The sequence below is a fragment of the Bos indicus x Bos taurus genome, chromosome 8 (assembly GCF_003369695.1).
Source record: "Bos indicus x Bos taurus breed Angus x Brahman F1 hybrid chromosome 8, Bos_hybrid_MaternalHap_v2.0, whole genome shotgun sequence".
Classification (NCBI taxonomy): Eukaryota; Metazoa; Chordata; class Mammalia; order Artiodactyla; family Bovidae; genus Bos; species Bos indicus x Bos taurus.
The window spans coordinates 111,863,391-111,881,203 of NC_040083.1; the positions used below are offsets into that span (position 1 = coordinate 111,863,391).

Below are 17,813 nucleotides of genomic sequence, written 5' to 3' on the forward strand. Positions count from 1 at the left end.
TATGTATGTGGGCGTGTATGTGTGTGGACATGTGTGTGGCTGTGCACATGTGTGTGTGCATAGGTGTGTGCGTGTGTATATGTGTGTGGATGTGTGTGTGCATGTGGGCATGTATGTGTACATGTGTGGGTGTGTATAGGTGTGTGTATATATAGGCACGTGTGTGGGTGTGTGTACATGTGGGCCTGTGTGTGGGTGTGTGTGGGTGTGTATAGGTGTGTATATATGTGGGCCTGTGTGTGGGTGTGTGTGGCCATGTATGTGTATGTGTGTGGGTGTGTATAGGTGTGTATATATGTGGGCACATGTGTGGGGGGGGTGTGGGTGTGTATGTGTGTGTGCACGTGTGCATGGGGGTGTGTGTGTACATGTGGGCCTGTGTGTGTGTGTGTGTGTATGGATGTGGGCATGTGTGTGTGTGTATCTGGGTGGGTGTGCATGTATGTGTACGTGTGTGGGTGTGTATAAGTGTGTATATGTGGGCCTGTGTGTGTGTGTGTGTGGGCGTGTATGTGTGTGTGCATATGTGCATATGTGCACGTGTGTGGGTGTGTATAAGCGTATATATGTGGGCCTGTGTGTGGGTGTGCAGGGGCATGTGTGTGGGGGGGCGTGTATGTGTGTGGGCATGTGTTCATGTGTGTGTGTGTGTACGTGTGTGGGTGCGTATGTGTGTGCACACATGTGCATGTAGGGAGGTGTATGTGTGGGCCCGTGTATGTGTGTGTGTGACAGATGAGCATTGGCCACAAAGCAGATTTCCTCAGACTTTTCACTGTCATTAGCTATAAATAAAATCACAAATTGCAATTTGTATTAAAAGCAAAATATATATTAAAATATTACAGGGTAACTCCAAATTAATGAGTCTAGACTTTAATACACACAAAAATTTACCAATTCTCATGCTAATTTTCAAACCTGGTTTTTCAGGGTAATTTTAAAACCTTTCTAGCTCCATGTGCGTGTTTCTGAACCGCTCTGTTCTTTATGTGTTTGGGTAAGTTCTCACTAGAGAAAACAATGAAAGCCGCATGGCTGCCTGAGCGTCCCGAGGGAAGCTGTGCTGTCTTACTGTGAGCCCCACTTGCCAAGCCCCTCAGTGTGTCCCCGTGTTGAGGTGTGACCAGGAAGCAAGGACAGTGTGTTCTAGAGGATTTATGGTAATGCCGTGGGAGGCGCCCGGGGGTCTCTCCACTCGCCCGACACACTCCACACTCAGCTGCCACCATTAACACCTGGGCTGTGGGAGCCGCGGACTGGGCTTAGTGAGCATCCCTGAACTTGGAGGTTCGCTCCAGAAACAACAGTGTTGACAAGGACACTCCTAGTTCTCTCCACTTTCTGCTATTCCAGTTCAGCCTTTTTTGCTTAAACAAAATACATTCTCTCCTTGACAATAAGGATTATCTTGAAATCACCTTGATATTTTCTTTTCCAACTAAAACTGTCCCTCACACTGAGACACTCTTGCAGAAAAGCTTGATGGAAAGTTGATAGATAAATTCTAAATTTACATCAAATAAGAAAATGTATTTTGTTGTTGTTCTTTTAAAATAAAATTGACTGGACATTCAGAAACATCCTTGTCATCAACAGACCCTATTTGGTTATGAATGAAGTGACATTATTTCTAGCAAATACTTACACATCTCAAATATTTTTCACTTATTAACTTGTTTCTTATTTGCATCTAAATGATAAGAAAAGATAATCTTACAAGGTTGGTGATAATTGGTCAATTTAAATATAAAGTGCACTTGTTTTACCTTCAAAACCAGATGTGTATTTTAAAATATTAAACATCTTAGATTTCAGAATAAGTTAATTCAAGATTTAGAAGCACTTTCTGCTTGTCCACCATCCCCCTCGTGTCAGGATTTCTGCGTAGAGTCCTGTGCGGCCCCCGCGTGCAGTTGGCTGCTTGTAAAGGTGTCCTTGTGAACCCAGAGAAGAGGGCTCCTGTCACTCAGCTGCTCTTGTGCTGTTGTCTTGCCCTCTAGAAAATGAACCCAGAGGAGAACTGGTGAGATCGCGTCCTCTCCGGACCCCGATCGACAGAGGGAGAGAGTCAGACCCACAGAGCACCTGCCCGGCCGCTGAGTTCAGGTACCGGTCGTCCGCTCTCGAGGGGCTGAGGACAAGCGTCTCCTTTCCCTGTGCCCCAAATTGCCACTGAGTCACCACCCCCATCTCAGCTTCCTGGTGCTGCCAGGCTTCTGGGAGGCAGATGAAATCCTGTCATACACCCTTTCCAAACAGACACTTTGTGCTAAAAAGAGCCCTTGGCAGTGAAATGAGAGGGTGCATGCCTTGTTCTTGCTCCTGAAGCCACACAGATGCCTGCATCCCTTGGGGTGCTTTGAGGGGTCCCTGGGACCCCCAGGGTGGGGGACGTGGACTCTCAGATGGAAAGGCGTCATCTTGAATCATTGCCCCCAAATCTGCGTTGGTCAGTAAGGTTTACTGATTATGGCTCGGAGCTCGGGGGTGGGTTGGCAGACGGCAGGGGGAGGCTGTCAGGCAGCACAGCTTCCGGGGACTCTCGCCACCCAGAGTCCCCACGCCCGTCACGCCAGTCAGTTCCCGCTGGGGCAGAGCTCAGCCTCAGAGCGTGTGCAGAAACTGGCCTCAGAAACGCTCGTGGTATCTTTTCTATAACCAGACTCAGGATCCATTTACCACCTGGGACTTCGCTGGGGGAAATGGGAAGGTTCTGGCGCGCTGGTGGTTTCCGAGAACTCTGGCAGCTTTGAAGGCTCAGCGTGTGATGGCAATTTGTCTTTCTGCTGGCTCCCCATTTGCCTGTCTGATAACAGAGCTCCTCACTGTGACGTGGAGTGAGAGGCTGGGACCGGCTTCCAGACGCTCCAGCCTCGTGGGTGCTGCCGTCTTCAGAGCTCTGTGAACTGGAACAATAGGTCACGCTTGCTGTAATTATTTTCTCGTCTATATCTCGCTCCCTTTCCCTAAAGAAACCATTCGCTGGTTTAGTTTGGGAAAGGCATTATGTTTAATCATCATTTGCCTGGAGTTAAAAAAAAAAAAGCTATACACATTGAGCATTAAAGTAACAGCTGACTTTAAGGTCAGTTAAAGTTTCTGAACTGTAGCTGTTTCACACAGAGCGGTTATGTTGTCTGATCTCCTTGTGCTTTGGTCACGAATTAAAGAATATTTAGTGGAATATTTCACATGGGTCTGAATTGGTGTTTCTGGCATGGAGTTAAGTGTTCAATGTTTAAGTGATGGTTATCAGCGTGGTGTACTGCAGAGCATTCAAAGACCAGTCTCAATGGAGATTAGACAAGAATAGATAAGTAAAGAAACAGATAAATAAGCTAGGTTTTGAAGAGAAATCCATGTTTACACTCAACTGTGGCTTGCGTGGGCATCTTGGTGGAGGCAGGATGTTTGATTCTGAGACCTGTGCATTTTCAAGGCAGGTGGTTGGACGTGCTCAAAAAAGGATTAAAAATTCTAGCCTGCCCGGCCTCTGGCCAAGTGTCACGGGCCCTGAAGGTGGTGGACTCTTGTGGGTGTGACGCACGCTTGGAGGCCCCGAGGCCGACGGGAGAACAGTCACGGTGACGGCAGGAGCACGACCAACACTCACACCCGCCCTGACCGCGTCTCGCCCCCGTGGGCTCCGGTGACGTCCAGGAGGCCCTCGGGGCACAGCGCCAAAGGCAGGGCACCCACACCTGCGCTCTGATTCCTGGATGCGGCTACCTGTTCTCTTACCCTTCGAAGATCCGTGTGTGGCCCTGGGGGGATAATCCATATATATTTGCTCTGAGTGTGTCACACTTAAGTTCCTGGGCGATGAAATAAAACAGTAGATTGACGTGAACAGATTAGCATTTTAAAATGGGAGCATGTGTGTGTCATAACAGGAGTTTCTGGGACAAAGGGTAAATCTTCACATGCCTGTCTATAAGAGGAAAAGGTATAAATCATCAGACAGCTTAGATCGGGGGCCCAACTTTTAATACGAAGGGCCAGGTGGTAAACACCTTAGTATTAGCAGGTCCTGTCATCTCACCACTGTTGTGAGAAAGGAGCCAGGATGACGAGTCAGCAAGAGCTCGGGGCCGTGTCCCAATAAAACTTTATTCACAAAGTTGGTGGCAGGTGGCTCTGGCCCTCAGGCCAGGATTTTACTGGCCTCTCAGTTCAGTTCAGTTCAGTCACTGAGTCATGTCCGACTCTTTGCGACCCCATGAACCGCAGCACGCCAGGCCTCCCTGTCCATCACCAACTCCCGGAGTTCACCCAAACCCGTGTCCATTGAGTCAGTGATGCCATCCGACCATCTCATCCTCTGTCGTTCCCTTCTCCTCCTGCCCTCAATATTTCCCAGCATCAGGGTCTTTTCAAATGAGTCACATCTCCGCATCAGGTGGCAAAAGTATTGGAGTTTCAGCTTCAACATCAGTCCTTCCAATGAACACCCAGGACTGATCTCCTTTAGAATGGACTGGTTGGGTCTCCTTGCAGTCCAAGGGACTCTCAAGAATCTTCTCCAACACCACAGTTCAAAAGCATCAGTTCTTTGGTGCTCAGCTTTCTTTATAGTCCAACTCTCATATCCATACATGACTCCTGGAGAAACCATAGCCTTGACTAGACAGACCTTTCTTGGCAAAGTAATGTCTCTGCTTTTAAATATGCTATCTAGGTTGGTTATAACTTCCTTCCAAGGAGTAAGTGTCTTTTAATTTCATGGCTGCAGTCACCATCTGCAGTGATTTTGGAGCCCCCAAAAATAAAGTCTCTCACTGTTTCCACTGTTTCCCCATCTATTTGCCGTGAAGTGATGGGACTGGATGCCATGATGTTAGTTTTCTCAATGTTGAGCTTTAAGGTAACTTTTTCACTCTCCTCTTTCACTTTCATCAAGAGGCTCTTTAGTCCCTCTTCACTTTCTGCCATAAGGGTGGTGTCATCTGCATATGTGAGGCTATTGATATTTCTCCGGGCAATCTTGATTCTAGCTTGTGCTTCCTCCAGCCCAGCATTTCTCATGATGTACTCTGCATATAAGTTAAATAAGCAGGGTGACAACATACAGCCTTTTCGTATTTGGAATCTTTTGCAATTTGGAAAATTGTCCAAATTGTCCTATTTGGAACCAGTCTGTTGTTTTTCTTTTCCTATTTGGAACCAGTCTGTTGTTCCATGTCCAATTCTAACTGTTGCTTCCTGACCTGCATATAGGTTTCTCAAGAGGCAGTTCAGGTGGTCTGGTATCCCCATCTCTTTCAGAATTTTCCACAGTTTATTGTGATCCACACAGTTAAAGGCTTTGGCATAGTCAATATATCAAAAATAGATGTTTTTCTGGAACTCTCTTGTTTTTTCTATGATCCAGCAGATGTTGGCATTTTGATCTCTGGTTCCTCTGCCTTTTCTAAAACAAGCTTATAGAATGTGGTCCACTGGAGAAGGGAATGGCAAACCACTTCAGTATTCTTGCCTTGAGAACCCAAGAACAGTATGAAAAGGCAAAATGATAGGATACTAAAAGAGGAACTCCCCAGGTCAGTAGGTGCCCAATATGCTACTAGAGATCAGTGGAGAATTAACTCCAGAAAGAATGAAGGGATGGAGCCAAAGCAAAAACAACACCCAGTTGTGGATGTGACTGGTGATAGAAGCAAGGTCTGATGCTGTAAAGAGCAATATTGCACAGGAACCTGGAATGTCAGGTCCATGAATCAAGGCAAATTGGAAGTGGTCAAACAGGAGATGGCAAGAGTGAATGTTAACATTCTAGGAATCAGCAAACTGAAATGGACCAGAATGGGTGAATTTAACTCAGATGACCATTATATCTACTACTGTGGGCAGGAATCCCTTAGAAGAAATGGAGTAGCCATCATGGTCAGCAAAAGAATCCGAAATGCAGTACTTGGATGCAATCTCAAAAACGACAGAACGATCTCTGTTCGTTTCCAAGGCAAACCATTCAATATCACGGTAATCCAAGCCTACTGGCCTCTAGTAAACATCTAGATAAGAGCTCCTGAATGGTTGCTGTTGCATGTGGGAAAGAGGGTATAACTCTGACTCTTTCCTCAAATTTTATTACTTGCAAACTCACCCAGTAGAGACTGCAGGGATGACACTCCATAGACAAGCGCTTGGCTGGCGTGTGAGCCAGGGAGTCAGGGTGGAGCCTACCCAGAGTCTGCAAGAAGGCGGAAGAGCAGCTGTCACGCCTGCCGCAGGCGGGGCAGGCCCACAAAACCCGTGGGGTTTAGAGGGGACAACACTTTCTAGTGATTTCGTCCCTTTATCAACTGGCTTGCCAAGAAATATCCTGAAATCATCCTGAAAATCATGTGGGTACAAAGTCAAGTGAAAACAAGCACTGGACCTGTGGCCCCCTCTGTACACACACGGGCTTGCGTGTGTCAAGCCTCACAGCAGGAGAGCTGTTGTGTGATGTAACCAGTGACGCCCCTGTGGCTCCGCGGCACTGTGTACCGGGCCGGGCTACGGGACAGGCAACACCGCACAGGTTGGTGAAACGTGGGCTTCAGTTTGTGTTTCCAAATACTCTGTAACTCCAAATATATAGTGTTCTCGTCGTTCAGTTGCTAAGTCAAGCCGAATCTTTGCAGCCCCATGGACTACAGTACGCCAGGCTTCCCCATCCTTCACTATCTCCCAGAGTTTGCTCAAACTCATGTCCCTTGAGCTGGTGATGCCGTCCAAATACACGCTGTTGTTGTTTAATCGCTAAGTCATGTCCAGCTCTTTGCCAACTACGTAGACTATCACCCCAGAGAAGGCGGTGGTGCCCCACTGGGCACCCCACTCGGCACCCCACCCAGTGCTCCTGCCTGGAGAATCCCATGGACGGGGGAGCCTGGTGGGCTGCAGTCCATGGGGTCGCTGAGGGTCGGACATGACTGAGCGACTTCTCTTTCACTTTTCACTTTCATGCATTGGAGAAGGAAATGGCAACCCACTCCAGTGTTCTTGCCTGGAAAATCCCAGGGACAGGGGAGCCTGGTAGGCTGCCGTCTATGGGGTCGCACAGAGTCAGACACGACTGAAGTGACTTAGCAGCAGCAGCAGCAGACTATAACCCACTAGGCTCCTCCATCCATGGGATTCTCCAGGCAAGAATACTGGAGTGGGGTGCCATTTCCTTCTCCAGGGGATATTCCCAACCCAGGGGTCAAACCTGCATCTGTGAATTGGCAGACGGAGTCTTCACCACTGAGCCACCGTGGAAGCATGTATATATTTACATGTTGTGTCCCAACATTCTTGTAAGAAAGGTATATATATTTACTGGGGGTCAGAGGTGGAAGGAATATTTAATTTTCACTTTATGCCATTATTTTCCACTGAGTTTCCTGGAGTGTGTGTTACTGTGTTAAATGTGATTCGAGGCGTTCAGTCCTATGCAGCACCTTAGGCCTTTTCCGTGAAGCACCACACTGCCTGGGGCCTTCCTTAATGCCATCTTTTCTTTGCTTGGCCCCACCCCTCCTGCAAAGCTGATGTCCATAAATCTGCAGACACTAACCCTGCTGCCTGGAGCCCATGTGTTTTCTGGAGTGTTTCTGAGCCTGTGTTTCCTACAGGTACCAGTGAAGGGAATGTATTTAACCCACATTTAAAGCCAATACATGCCAATTTTTTCAGCATTTTATTTACTTTTGGCTGTTATGTGTCTTTGTTGCTGCGCCACTTTCTCTAGCTGTGGCGAGTGGGGGCTACTCCCTCGTCCCCAGCGCCAGCCCCTCGCTGCAGCGGGATCTCCCGTCACGGAGCCCCGGCTCCAGAGGGCGGGCTCGGTGGCTGCAGCCTGTGGGCCCAGCTGCCCCTCAGCCTGTGGGCTCTTCCCAGGCCGGGGGTCAAACCTGTGTCGCCTGCGTCGACAGGCAGATTCTTAACCACTGGAGCATGAGAGAAGCCCCTTGTTTGGTTGGTTTTTTAAATTATAAAAAAAGTTAAATAAATTACTACAAGCATCATCCATACACATAACTGTGCATTTCTGTAACATTTTTGACTCAGCTGCTCCGTACAAACAGTAGAATTAGGGAATTCTGCCGCATATCTGTTCACATTTAACCCTTTAATGGTAAGGGGGCACATATACCCCCCAAAACACACCACAGACTGTGGAAAGAGCTGTAAGAGGGGTGTGCAGAAAGTGATAAAGTCTAACTCACCCTAAAAATGGGAGAAGCTCAGTGCTCCTGGGGAGGTCGTGTGGATTCCTGGAGAATTCACACACACTTTGCAGACAGACGTGGGTGTCATAGACGATGCTCCAGCTTCTGCAAAGACCGAGGGGTCTGAGGGTGGGGCAGGAGGGGGCGTGGCCGCCGTGAGTCGGGGGCGTGGCCGCCGTGAGTCGGGGGCGTGGCTGCCGTGAGTCGGGGGCGTGGCTGCCGTGAGTCGGGGGCGTGGCTGCCGTGAGTCGGGGGTGAGCTCTGCGGTGGTGAGGAAACCTGGGCGAGTCTAAACACGGCCGCCGGGAGGGCACCTGTCCTCGACAAGACGGTGAGAAGGACCGCGGTTCAGAGGTCCACGCGGTAGGCCGAGGTCTCCCCCAGGGCAAGGCTGCTTGGGAAGAGGCGGGGACAGTGGCCGTGGAGGGAGGCAGGACGGTGTGTAAGTCCGGGTGAGACGCAGACAGCACCGCACGGGACGTAAGGGACAGAACAGCCCGGACTTGAAAGCAGGAAGAAATGACACCCTCAGTCTTCCGGAATCTCAGTATTTCCATCCATAAAAAGGCTGGATGTCTTCTGCTTCGTCATCTGTTGAGGATGGCCTGAAACCACGCCCTTGACACCCAGGGCTGAGCGCCTTGGGCCCCGCTCACCCTCCTTCACTGTAGTCATTGTGATTATTATTCATAAAGAACCGAGACACACTCGCTTCGCCATCAAAGATAAGGCACAAGTAATCTGACTTACATCTGTGTTGTGCTTTCTGCTCTTCCAATCAAAGTGCCTTCTCTTGCCATGCAGCTGTGTAAAAATGAAGAAGCGCTCCACGAACTGATGCAGACAGATTTCAAGGATATTTTGTTAAAGAAAAAAGCAAGATGCCGAAGAGAAGCAGACGTCTGAACTGCACGTCTCTTTGCTATATTTGCATAGAAACTTCTGGATGGCGGACAGGAAGCCAGTAGAAGTGTCTCTGTCGTCACCGTGCAGAGCAGGCAGAATCCAGGGGGGTCTCCATTGTTTGTACTCATTCGTTTATTCATGTTTTACTTATTTTTGAGCCACACAAATATAAAGGAAGGAAGGGAAGGAGGGCCAGGAAGGGGTGGTGGAGGAGAGCAAGGAGGGGGAAGGGAGGAGACGGATGGGAGAGGGGAGGTGAGTGAGGAAGGGCAGGACCCAGCCCAGCAGCCTGTGCGATGCTGGGGACATGCGCTCAGCACCTCTAAGCAACCGCATGTCTCCCGTGATCCTACACTCCACGCACGCCCCTCTCCCTAAAATCCTGTAACTAAAAGTTTGTTTTACAAAGTATGAAACAGGAAGCTATGTCACTGCTTGTCCACCTATTCAGTAATAAAATTATAATTTCAAGGTCAGCTTTCAAAATGATTCAAGTGTTTTCTAAAATAACATTCAGGAGATAGCTATGTAATGACAAAAATTGGAAAAATATAGCAACATACTCTTTAGAGATTCTTTAGAGTATAAAAAGAAGGTGATTTTATATCTTAGCTTCATTTTTTAATACGGCAAAAGAGCTACGGAAAATATATGGGAGTAATGAGGGCTGTGAATGTGGCATGCACGTTTTCTGAAGTGATTGAAACAATAGTAACTTTCTTTTTTGTTAAAATTACTATTGGGTTGTGTAGAATAATTTTTTGCTCCCTTAGAAAATGAATATTGGAGGTTTAGGCCTGAGTAAGTGTGACCCCTACAATCCACTTTCAAAAGGTTCAGGAGAAAAAAAAAAAAAGGTTCAGGAGGACGTGTGAATGTGTGTCTGTGTGTGAGAGAGAGCACATGTGTGTGTGCATCTGCTTAGGCCTGTGTGTGTGTGTGTGTGTGTGTGTGTGTGTCTGTGCAGGCCTTGGTGTGTGTATGTATCCGTGTGGGCTTATGTGTGTGTGTGTCTGTGTAGGCCTGCGTGTGCATGTATCTGTGCAGGCCTGTGTGTATGTATATGTGTGTAGACCTGTGTGTGTCTATGTAAGCCTGTGTGTGTGTGTATCTGTGTAGGCCTGCGTATGTGTATGTGTATCTGTGTAGGCCTGTATATGTGTCTGTGTAGGCCTGTGTGTGTATCTGTGCAGGCCTGTATGTGCATGTGTGTCTGTGTAGGCCTGTGTTTATCTGTGTAGGCGTGTGTGTGTGTGTGTGTGTGTAGGCCTCTGTGTGTATCTGTGTAGGCCTGTATATGTGTATGTGTAGGCCTGTGTTTGTCTCTGTAGGCATGTGTGTGTTTGTGTGTGTGTGTGTGTGTAGGCCTGTGTGTGTGTGTGTGTGTGTACCTGTATAGCCCTGTGTGTGTATATCTGTGTAGGCCTGCATATGTGTGTATGTATCTGTGTAGGCCTGTGTGTGTGTGTGTGTGTGTGTGTGTGTGTGTAGGCCTGTATATGTGCCTGTGTAGGCCTGTGTTTGTCTCTGTAGGCGTGTGTGTGTGTGTGTGTGTGTGTGACTGTGTAGGCCTGTGTTTATCTGTGTAGGCCTCTGTGTGTGTGTGTCCATGTAGGAGTGTGTGTGTGTGTGTAGGCCTGTGTGTCTGTGTGTCTGTGTAGGCCTGTGTGCGCGTGCGTGTGTGTGCATGTGTGACTCGCACGCACCAGTACTAGGCAGTGGGCGTGACATGGCCCATGGAGGCACGAGGGAACTTGGCCGCATCCGTTTTGCTCAAGCGTTCATTTCGCCTGTGCTGTGCTGAGAGCGGAGCTGGGCAGCCCTTTACTACTTGAGTGAGGATGAGCTCTGGGTGTGGTGTTCTGGGCCGGCTCCCAAGCCGCCTAGGGAAGCTGGTCCCTGTCCAACAGAGCTTCATCCTGGGGCCACCCGACTGGCCGTGACCCCCGCCCACTGGGGGACTTTCCAGGCCAAAGCCCGTGCCTGTCACAGAGCTGCCAGTGAACTCCGAGTCCGAGGCTCCTTCCTCCCTTGGGCACTGCGTCTTCTTGTGTGGTGTCTGACTAAGGGAAATAACCGGACCTGCATCCTCAGTGTGATAATGTGTATTCGTGGGACTGCAGTTGGAAAGGCCCACGACGACACAGGAAGTTCCTCTTTGTGAGAAGCAGTGTGTGTGCTCTCGTGAAAATTCCGTCTATCATCCATAAATAGTTTATCTCTGTCTTTCACATGCTCTGGAGTTCTAGGCAAAATGTCAAAGCTGTGTGAACCCCGTCTTTAATTCATTCTCACACAGAAAGCAGAAGAGACTGTTAGTGTCTGAGCGCCCCGGGCACTCATGGCGCGGTTGAGCTGGGTCTCCATCCCAGGAGCGTGAACAGAGCAGGGAGCCCGGCCTCCCCGGGGACAGACGTGGGGTCGCGGTGAGCGTGGGCCCCGCTGCTGCCCTGAAGCCCTTGCACTGGTTCCCTGGCACATGGGCCGCTGCAGCCACGGGGGGCGCAGAAAGAGGCACAAACAGCCCCAGAAGTGATGGCCTGAGCAGTTTATTCAAAGGATCTAAAAACCAAATGGAAGGAAGGAAGGAAGGAAGGAAGGGGGAGGAGGACAATAAAGATCAAAATACAGACCGAATTCTGTAAGAAACAGCCAACTAAACCATTTACCTGAATGGCCTTCAACACTCAATGTTATTGCATCATTCTTGTAAAGTAAAACAAACATCCTAATTAGCCAAATTTATCAAGAAGGGCTGGATTGTGGTCTCTGTTCTTTGTCCAGGGCTCCCCTAGGTGTAAAGAACCCACCTGCCGATGCAGGAGATACAGGAGATGCAGCTTTGATCCCTGGGTTGGAAAGAGCCCCTGGAGAAGGATATGCAACCCACTCCAGTATTCTTGCCTGGAAAAGTCCATGGACAGAGAAGCCTGGCAGGCTCCAGTCCATGGGGTTGCGTAAGTGGGACACACCTGAGTGAGTGAGCACACACACACATTCTTTGTTTTCAGTATCTGTAAGAAAATTATATTTATATGAAATATAGGTTTATATCTCTAAATTACAAAAATAGGTGCTATGCTGTAGAAATATGCTGAGATTATATTTGCTGCATTAAATGTTAGCCCACCTATGAAAATCTGTGAGGGGAAAAAAGCGTCTCTCCATGAGCAAGATAAGCTACAGTGTTGCTTTTTCCGCTGATACTGTGAAATCCAGGCCAGGCACCTTGTCTTCTTGGCTGGACTCCTCCACTGAGCCCTGGACAGGCCCAGCCGCAGGGTGGTGGCCGGGATGCCACAGTCAGCGTGTTTGTTTGCATTGCTTGGTGTTTTGCTTTTCACGACAAGGAGATGATATAAATTCTATTTCAGTTGTAAATCTTTAAGATGCTGTTTCAGAAATTTCCCACTAATGATTTGCTCTTACAAAAAATGCAAATAAGTGTAGCTGGGGCAAGTGGGAGGGTGGTCAGGAAGCCCTCCGCCCCCAGGAGCCGGGAGAGGCTGCAGATCAGATCACCCTGAGCATCTGTCACAGTAGAAAGAGGAGGTGCCGCCAGAGTGGACCTGGGTGTGTGCAGTGTCTGAGCAGCTCACTAGCGTCTGAGTCAGTTGGGATGGCCCGGCTGCTTAACGAGGGACCCCGGAATGAACTCAGGAAGTGTAACGTGTACAAGCGTGCTTCCTGCTCTAACGTGTGCAAGTGTATTTCCTGCTCACACCAGGGCCCTGCTGAAGCTGGGGAGCCTTGTCCTTCCTCCAGCAGCTCTGCCATCTGAGCTCACGGCTCTAGAACACGGCAGGAGGAGGTCAGTGGGGAGCTGAGAAGTACAGGGTGTGTGGGGCCGGAGTGAACCTCCCATCTCTCAGAAATGAGGTTCCAGACCCAGTCCTGCCTGGAGGGGAGCTGGTGAGCGCAGACCCCCTGACAGGGACCCCGGCCCCAGACCCATGTCCTCCTGGAACAAGTCGGCAGGGCTGAGTCACCTGGACCGCCGTGCGTCCAGACCACGGTGCATCTGTACAGACCCCCGGGGCATACGGACACACGCGTCCCACGGCCCCCTTCCTGGTTCCACTCTGTCCCCGTAAGGTCACGGGTGCCATCTGGCCCACAGGCCTGCCTCCCAGGGAGGACGTGGACTCGGCTCTGAAGGTCATTTCTGTTCCCCTCAGATGCGCTCAGGCTGATTCGCCCCTTAAACACCGTCTGTGAACTTGGAACTTGCTCAACGCGGGTTCGTCCTGGGGATAGACCATCACGAGAGTGTCTGTTTCTGAAACAGCAGGCCTGGCCCTAGCCTCGAGCTTTTCAGGGCAGCTCCAGGACCGCCTACCTGAGCATCACCTGGGGTGACTGTTTTCTCCATAAATTTGTGATCACCATCTGTGACCTATTATATCAGTGAGGGCCCGAGTGTGAACTTTTTCAATGAATACCCCCCAGATTCTTACTGCGTCAATGAAGGCTGTTTGTCCTCACCACGGCCGCTCCTCAAGCTGGTGAACCCCTGGCTCCCCACGCCCCCTTCTGCACCGTGACCCCTGGAGGCTGGCTGCCCACCTCCACCCTCTTCATGCCCGCGGGCCTCGCGGGCCTGGTTCTTCTTCTTTCCTTAAATCTCATTACCTGTGATCTGCGACCTGGCAAATATAATTACTTGTCCTCTCTTTAACATTTTCTAAAATCTTTTTATTATGGGTAATTCAAAGAGTAGCCAAACTCACTTTTTCTACACCCCACCAGCCTTGCCTCCCAGACGTAGGTTACTTTTGAAGCAAATACACATGTTGTGTGTAATTTTATCTAGAGATACAGCAGTATAAATTGCTAAAATATGAAAGTTCTTTTTTATAAAAGCATAACCACCTACCAAACCTTAAAAAAAAAAAAAAAAGGCTTCATTATCATCAACTATTCAGGCAGGACTCAGAGTTCCAAGACTGTCTCACAAGCTTCTTTGTGGAGTTTGAGTCACACTCGCGCTCAGGGCCTCTTGCCGGGTGACTGCAGCACCTCCTCTGCCCACACGGGCGCCCCCCTCTCCTCCTCCCATGTAACCGCAGCGGCGAAGCTGCCCGCTCGGCCTGCAGAAGGCCCGCCAGCTGGACTGGCCGATGTCGTCTCTGGGTGTCACTTGCTGTATTCCTCTGGCCTCTGCACCTCTGCAAACGGCTGGATCGGAGGCGGCGTGAGGCTCAGCTGTGACTCGTGTGTCCCTGCTTCATCAGAAGGAGAGGGAAGCCCGTGAGGCCTGCTGTCCCCGCCTGCATTGCTACGCTTGCGCGGGGGTCACGCGTCACCAGCCTATCCATCTGTTAGAAAGTCCCCCGCCGTCCCTTTCGGTTGGTGATGTTCATTACTGCCCCCAGAGCTTCTTCAGGTTACAGAGCGCCCTCCCCCACTTACCCTCACTGATTTGCTGGAGCACTTGCAAAAGGAGACGCTCCCTCCTCTGCTGTGGGCCTCCTTTTCTGTAAGAAAACACAATAAATCCTTCTGCCCCTTGACCCCTTTCCCAAATAGTCACATCCCTTCTCTTTCCATGAGGACTGTAAACTCTAAGTGGGAAGGCATTTATTTGAGAAAAAGTTGGTATCTCAGGAAGTTTTCCTAGTTCTTGTTAAGCTTGCATCGTCTGACTTTTGTACATGTTTATACTGACGAGGACAAAAAGGGTGGGCCCATCACAAGCCTTATGTGCCGTGTGGTTGGCACGTACAGTGTCTCATTAAAACCCCTCCACAGCCATGAGGGTGACGCTCCGATTCTTTCTGTCTGCAGTGAGGAATCCAAGGTGTGAAGTGAGTGGGTGGGGTCTTGTCCACGGTTGTCCACCTGTGAAGTTGGAGCCCCAGTTCTGAGAGCTGGTCCAGCTCCGAGCATGGCAGACTGTGAACTCATGAGCGTCTTCCTGCATGTCTGTGGGGCGAGGGGAGGACAAGGAGGCACCGCCCAGAAGGATGTTTAAGGAAAAGCCACTCCCAGCCATTCCCTGAAGGGGGTTAAGGGGGTAGCGTCTGGGGTTTAGGGTCATCTGGGTGGTTAACTGGGCTGGAGGCTGCTGGGGGCTCCAAGTCCAGAAGTTCCTCCTGGCTTCTCCATCCCACAGGTATACTTGTTTACACAACAGAAGGTCAGGGGCCCCACAGATTTGTGCAGGGGACACATGCCCACCTGCTGAAGCATGGCGTTAAGTGTTGGCTTTGTTGGCAAGCGGGCATGGGTGTGTGCAGGAGGGGAGCTGGCCCGAACACAGGCAGCACCTTCGTCCCTACTTCCAGAACACCTGAGACCTGGAAGGGAAGCTCAGGCCACACACACACACCTGCTGTGCAGGTAATTTCAGGGTGTTTCCAGCCCTTCAGGAGGACATCCCCCACCACCTCTTCATGCACACCTGTGACCCTAGTGAGAGCAGTCATGTTGTATGGGGTCTGCTCAGTCTTGGTGCCAAGCGTGCAGAAGAGTCCCGAACCCTGGACTGTTGAAGCTGCTTGGAGCCAGCAGTCACCCTGGGACTCCAGCCTCAGCTCCAGCCCCCTTGCTGTGCCCGTAGTTCAGGTGAATGGCCGCTCCATCGGCACCATGCTGGCCCCGCTGGCTTCCCCGGGTGTTTCCCAGGCCTGAGATGCTGGCTCGGCCTGACTCTGGGACACAGGTCCCAGGAGCATCTGCTGGCCCTGCCCTGGCCGTTCACTACAGCCGTCTGTCCTTATTAACTTGAGAAACAAGCCGGAGGACTCCTATCATGCTCTTAGAAGTTCTTTCAGACGTTAGATTACACTTCTTCCACAATTATAGAGTGAAAGTCACTCAGTTGCGTCCAACTCTTTGCCACCCCATGGACTATATATTCCATGGAATTCTCCAGGCCAGAATACTGGAGTGGGTAGCTATTCCTTTCTCCAGGGGATCTTCCCAACCTAGGGATCGAACCCAGGTCTCTGGCATTGCAGGCAGATGCTTTGCCAGCTGAGCCACCAGGGAATCTCCCACGATTAAGGCCATTTATCTCCCTGCCACCAGTCCCAGGGCTGCAGTGAGCAACAGAACAGCCTGTAGGTTAGGGTGCAGACTCCAAACACTCTGTCCCCTGACTCCCAGGGAACAGATGCTCTGGCTCCACCTGTCACGGGAAGACCGGGAGATGACTCACTGCCATCGCTGCCTGTGGCTCCATGTTGATGTTTATGAGTGGTTTCAAGTGTGTGCACACGTGTGTGTACGCTGCGTGTGAGCCAGTGTGCCTGTGCGTTCATGTGCACGTTATGTAAGGACAGAGAGAGGGGGCAGGGAAAGCAGAGCCCTAAATGAGAACGGAGCCCCGTACACTCATCCAAATTCAGTTGGAGTCAGCACAGCGATGGAGGCTGGCTGGGCTTCGGCTCTGGCTCGCGTGTGAGGGGGACCGGGTTCTCACCGGGCCTGTGGGTTTTGTGGGGAGAAGCCCAGGGGTGACGGCCTGGAACACACACATTCCCGGTGAGGTGACTCCCTGCTGGGTGCTGCTTCACGGCTCCCTGTGCACCTGCCAAGTCTTCCCTTGCAGATCTTCTCCCAGGAAACGAGGACAGGGAATCAGAAGCTTTTTTACTTAAATCTGCCTGCAAGAGCCAAGGCGTATTTAAGATTCATCTCACTGACAACACTCCAAAACCCACTGGCAGGGCTCCGGTGTGATCTGGGCGTGCCGTTCACTGCTTTGGCTCACAGGACAGATGTGATGCAGGAGAATAGAGCTTTAGGGACCGAAACCACCTCAATGCAGCCTTGAGAGCTGCCAGCCCACCCAGACGGTGAATACAATCTTCTCGAGGTCACTGGAGAGAGAGGACTGGGACCCAGAACAAGGACCCAGGTGTAAAGTCCCTTTCAGGGCTCAGTGTGTAACTCACATCTGAAGTCTTTGAGATTCTGAAGATCTGCACAGCAGTTCCTTCGTCTGCTTTGGTTAAGGTTTATGGAAATAAGACCCAATCTAGTCCTAAGAGAGGCCCTGACTACTGTTGACAAATCTCAAAGACTAGCCAGTGTGATAACAAGCTCAGCATGAAAACACATTTCTATAGCAACAGACATTTTCTCTTAAATTAAATGAAAGCAAAAGCAAAGCATCCTATCCTATAAGAAAAGCATATAAAATTATAAGAAGGAAAACCATGGCATTTTTGCTTTCTTGGAATAGTCAGGAAATGTGTATGGTTTTCTCAATTTCCATCTGGTGTCTTTTCTCATATGTCCAATGCATATGTCATCCGAACTTCTCATGAGTTCTGACTTTGTCAATAAAAAACATATTAAAAATGGTGTTCTTTGTGAAAATCATAGTAAAATTGAATGTATGAATGTGAGAGTTGGGCAATAAAGAAGGCTGAAGAATTGATGCTTTAACTGTGGTGCTAGAGAAGACTCTGAGAGTTCTTTGGATAGCAAGGAGACCGAGCCAGTCAATCCTAAAAGAAATCAACCCCGGATATTCATTGGAAGGACTGATGCTGAAGCCAAAGCTTCAATACCTTGGCCACCTGATGTGAAGAGCCAACTCATTGGAAAAGACCCTGATGCTGGGAAGATTGAGGGCAGGAGGAGAGGGGGTGACAGAGAATGAGACGGTTAGATGGCATCACTGACTCAATGGACATGGGTTTGAGCAAGCTCCGGGAGTTAGTGATGGACAGGGAGGCCTGGTGTGCTGCAGTC

The 17,813-nt window shown here is 50.0% G+C and overlaps 1 protein-coding gene across 22 annotated transcripts in view; it reads left to right on the top strand.

Annotated features, from left to right (window-relative positions):
* The window catches only part of MYT1L (myelin transcription factor 1 like), a 397,832-nt gene that overhangs the window by 143,108 nt on the left and 236,911 nt on the right, over window positions 1-17,813 (top strand). For 20 of the 22 annotated variants that reach the window (XM_027550720.1, XM_027550721.1, XM_027550738.1 and 17 more), the window contains exon 3: window positions 2,004-2,109. The exons of the other annotated variants lie outside the window; for them this stretch is intronic. The gene's annotated coding sequence lies outside the window, so the exon portion shown is untranslated. The remainder of the gene's footprint in view (window positions 1-2,003; window positions 2,110-17,813) is intronic. 22 annotated transcript variants of the gene reach the window in all.